Here is a 5,546-nt window from a genome sequence, read left to right on the forward strand (position 1 = left end):
TCAAACAGATGACAAGGTTGTCTTGACTTTCCCCCAAATCAGATATAAATGCAAGAGTGTATATGTGAAGAATGTAGGTAGTGAGAAAGCTGAGGACAAAGTACTCTCAATTAGGTCTCTCAAAACACAAGACTCAGGGAAAAGCTGGACACACAATAATATGTGTTTTACACAATCCCTTGAAGGTAGAGAGTTCTTTTTGAAGCAGGAAATTCCAAAAGTATAAAAGCTATTTTGATTCAAGGCAGAGCAGAATATTTTCATGACCTGAGGGGTGACAGGTATATACTCTGGATGACAATGTGATTAGAAATACCCACAGCACAGCTGTGTGTGTTAGGAGAGGTTGGAAGAATGAGAGATCCTTGATTCTCCCATAGGGGGATGACAGTTGACTAAAAGTCAGAAGGGTTCCATTTTAACATTTTGTTAAATGGCCTGGATTTAGATTAACTGTTATGAGAGGCAGGGGCAAGTATCTTATAGTTGTATGGTAGGAAAAAGTCAAAGGATAACATTTTGAAAAATGTTCCCAAAGTTGAAAATTTCCCTTGCAAGGCAACTTAGTAATACCAGGAAAAATGGCTAGGCAAAGTGAAAGAGTATCTGAATTCCAGTACTGGCCTCTGCTATTGGTTAGCTACTTGTTCTTGGGCCATTTTCTTCCTCTTTTAGGGCCTCAGTTTCTTCAACTTATAAATAATTTGTTTACTCTTTTTGTATTTTTTATACCCAATAAAAATGTGGGGTAGAAATTTAGGACTGCTTAATTTTTATCTTACCAATAAAGATACTTTTAAAGGAGTTCCCGTCGTGGTGCAGTGGTTAACGAATCCGACTAGGAACCATGAGGTTGCGGGTTCGGTCCCTGCCCTTCCTCAGTGGGTTGATGATCTGGCGTTGCCATGAGCTGTGGTGTAGGTTGCAGACGTGGCTTGGATCCCGTGTTGCTGTGGCTCTGGTGTTGGCCAGTGGCTACAGCTCCGATCCGACCCCTAGCCTGGGAACCTCCATATGCCGCGGGAGCGGCCCGAAGAAATAGCAAAAAGACAAAAAAAAAAAAAAAGATACTTTTAAAAATACCCTACCATCTACTATTTCCATCATCTATAAACTAGGAATAAAATGGCACTTACCTCATAGGGTTGTTTTTAGGATTAAATGAAATAATATATGTAAAGTGGCTAGGACCAGCAGCTGGTACATAGTTAACAATTTATATTATTGCTATCATTATTATTATTATTTCAATACATAAGATATACTTTAGCAAAATTAATAGGATTAATAAGAGCAAAAATATAGGAAAAATAGTTCCTGCAGTTAAATTCAGCTTTATGCTCAATTCAACTTGTCTTTATATTTCTCATAGAAAACATTGATAGATCAGGACAAGTCTCACATTTGGTAATCACTGGACTATATGATCTTAAAAAGTCATTTTTAACACTAATATATTATTCAGAGGAGCCATTTAAAACATAAAAATAATACATAATTGATACATTAAACTTCGTGAGCCTTTGTAACTTGTACCAGTAAATTTAAGTAAATTGTGACAATATTGAGATATTTGCAAATCAGTTTCTGGTAACCCCTTCCAAACTCTAGCAGATTCCCTTGGTCTTTGTCTATCCAGAACTTATTCTGTCATACATTCTCACTAATTACTGCTAAAGATTTGATATCAATAAAACTTTAGCATTGCCATTCAGGCAAGAATGTTGGCTAGCTAGTTGAACTGAAGCTCCTTAAAAGTGCAAGTCTTGAGGCAGAGGTGGAGATGGAGGGTAGTCTATTAAAGGACTGATTCACAAATTTAGTGGAGTGAAGATCTGTCCATAGGTTGCCACATTGCTATAAGTGAAGTAGCAAAAAAATTCTCTAAAATTTAATTACATAAAGATCCACTTCCTTTGCTAATTCTTGCAGTATCTTACTGCACAAAGTATTTTCCATAGAAAGTTAATTAGTTCTAACATTCCAGTCTTGCCTCGTGATGCAATTCATCCTCACATGAAAATTACATTTGGCCAAAATTGGTGTATTAATGTTCATGCTTTTGTTCTTTGTTTATGCCATTTCTTCTCTTTAGAAAGCACCATCTCCCATCACTTTCCATCTCTATCAATTAGAATTCTACTAATTTTTCAAAGTTTGTCTGAATCACCATTTTTTCCATGAAGATTTTCTTAATTTCTTTTCAATGGATCTCATAATCTTCTTTGAGTCTCCATGACACTCTTTAATGTTATTTCTCTTCAGTTTAACACAATAAAATTAGTACTAACTTTATAATCATCATGAGGGGATAAAAATAAAAATGCAATACAAATTTCTTTTCACAAAGAGAGTAGTGAGAAATGTATGCTAAGCCTGTGATGGTTAGTTGTGTTTTTATATTTCCTTAATAGTAGTTTATTACTTCAAACATCAGTACTAGAAATCTAGTCACATGGAATTGCCTGTCCTTGGAACTTCTCTGAGCCCTTCCACCTGTAGTGGAGTATAATTTGCCACCCCAACGTATGTATCCTTGGCATACTAAATATTTTAAGCTGGTCATTTTCTAATAAACACTAGACACATGCAAAAAACTCTGAAAACCAAGTAGGAGTTGCCCTTTTGTAAGAAACATACATCTATAAGAAAAATCTTCATTTGTAACAATGTCTCCCTCACTGTACCAAGAAGAGAAGAATGAGCAAATATCTAGAAATCTATCGTCAGAAAAGGTAAGGATTTAAATCGGTATAACTTTAATTTTCTGTGCTTTTCCTAGTAGCTTCCCATAAATGACTTCTCACTCTCAACACCCTCTTTTGTCATTAGTTGAGGAATGTATTTAAGGTGAGGGCTTCAGCAATTTTGGTGAATTATTCAGTTTTCCTGGGTCTCTCCCATGTATATATGTTATTAAACTTTTGTGTGATTTTCTCCTCTTAATACATCTCAAATCAATTTAATTCTTAGACCAGTCAGAAACCTAAATGGGTAAAGGAAAATTTCTTCCTCTTCAACAGTTTGTATAGTCAGCAAGATTCAAGCTTACTGGCTGGACACGACTTGCCCCGAGGCTCCTACAACTAAAAGATCCCCATACAAATGACAAAACCAGCAGAAGGTAAGAATTCTTACCATTCTTCAGTCTTCCATATCTCTGATGCAAGGTCTGTTGGAAGTAAGAGTAGTAATATTTCTTTTTCTCTTTTCTAAAATTAGATTTGCAGGATAAAATACTTGTGAAGCTAGTTTATTAGATTTAAGTGACTCCTCATAAATTTGATAGTGTACTCCATGTTTGTTGATACTTTTCCTCCCAAAGATCGTCACTGTTTTTGTCTGTCTCCATCTTTTGTGTCATTTATCATAAGGAGAAAAACCATTGGTCTCATTAGGTTTGCTTTTGTCTGTTCTATGTCTTGAGGGGTTGGCTTGTGACCAGTTGGACAATGAGAATATTCTCTCTGGTCTATACCATCTGGAAGGGGCACAAATTGATACACTCTTGGCAGACTGGGTTTCCAAGTAGTTATAGTAGATTAGTCAGAAGCACAGGCAACAACCTTGGCTATGGCTCGTATATTTTTGTCGAGCCACATCAGCTTTCAGGGGCACTTGTCATAAGGAATACTAGTCCATAAGAGACTTTTTGTCTCAACCTTCTTTGCTTTGGTCTTAGACAATCTTTGGGAGTGAACTTTATGAATCTTGTGAAGGATGTGTCCTTTGCAGTATCTTTTGGGGAGTCCTTGAGCCCATGGTTAAGTCATAAAAGGCTGATTGGTTTGAGTCACTATTATGAGATCACTCATCAATGGCCAGATGATGGATCCTTTGAATTGGAAAAATGTCTAAATTGGTAAACTTTAGAAAGCTCTCATCTTAAAGAGTTGTGACTATTTTAGTCGATATCTTGGAGCCCCCAGAGCCTTTAAAATTCCAAAATAGCTTCATTGAAGGATTTGTTGTATAAGGCTATTGAAAGATTAAAGATACAAATGTTCCTAAAACAGAAGACTAAAAGATTGGCATATAAGACTGACATAACTCCCACTGCTCCTCTCTATCCTCCACTGAGTACTCATTCTAGTAGTCCTCTACCTGAATTCCCTTTCCACTCTGAAAAGGCTATTAAAGAGTTACCTTTTGAAATGGGACCACTATAGGCTCTAAGGAATCTCCTTAAAGACAATAATTAAAGACTTTCTTTAACCCAGAGAAGAGCCTCAAAAATTTTTGTAAGTGGATTGCCTCATGAGATTAGTGAGTAGATAAAAATGCAGAAAATAAAATGACGTGCCACACGGTTTGACAGAATTTGTGACTATAGCTGGTACAAAGCCTAATATGTCTTCTTCCCATAGATAAATGCATCCAGAGGGAGAAAAAAATACTCTGACATAGATGGATGGGTGTGTCAGTCCTTGGATATTATTTAGGTAGAAACCAAATTCTTTGAGGACTTAAAAACACCTGCCCTTCAAAACTTGTCTTGAAAAAGACACATGAACCCGTATATTCATTGCATCATTATTCACAATAGCCAAGACATGGAAACAACCTAAATGTTCATCAACAGATGAATGGATTAAGAAGATGTGGTATATATACACGATGGAATACTACTCAGCCATAAAAAAGAATGAAACAATGCCACTTGCAGCAACATGGATGGAACTAGACTCCTCTCATACTGAGTGAAGTAAGTCAGAAAGAGAAAGACAAGTACTATATGATATCACTTATATATGAAACCTAATATATGGCACAAATGAACCTTGCCACAAGAAAGAAACTCATGGACATGGAGAACAGACTTGCAGCTGCCGAGGGGGAGGGAGTGGGATGATTGGGAATTTGGGGTTAATAGACGGAAACTATTGCCTTTGGAATGGATAAGCAATGAGATCATGCTATGTAGCACTGGGAACTATATCTAGTCACTTACGATGGAGCATGGTAATGTGAGAAAAAGAATGGATATATGTATCTGTGACTGGGTCACTTTGCTCTAAAGTAGAAAACTGACAGACCACTCTAACTATAATGGAAAAATAAAAATCATTTAAAAAAACAGCTGTCCTTGTTTTATAAATTTAGTCTTTAAGGACCAGAGGTGTGACTCCAGAAACGATTCAAAGCCCAATAATCTATTTTTACAATTCCTAAAACCTCCCCTGTTTAAGGTTTATATATATTGAAAAAAATTCTGAACTTAAGCGGACAAAAGTCCTTCTAGAAGGAGTTTGCAATTCTTTCCCAGTGCATTTGCCATGTAAATGTTCTACTTAGTCTTCTATAGGTATTCTTATCTAGTTTATCTCTTTAAAATGAAAATGTCAGGAAGGTTACTCTTATTAAATATGGGTAAATAATAATGAAAATAATTTAAAATAACAATAAAATAGTAAAAATAACAAAAATAATAAAAATTAACCCAAATGAATTTGATTTACATGAATTTCTGAGGACATATTTGTTATTAAAGCTAGATTAAATGTGTTGATTTGCTTAATACAGATGCATCTTTAAAGTTATCAGCA

Source organism: Sus scrofa, chromosome X (genome assembly GCF_000003025.6).
Source record: "Sus scrofa isolate TJ Tabasco breed Duroc chromosome X, Sscrofa11.1, whole genome shotgun sequence".
NCBI classification, from domain to species: Eukaryota; Metazoa; Chordata; class Mammalia; order Artiodactyla; family Suidae; genus Sus; species Sus scrofa.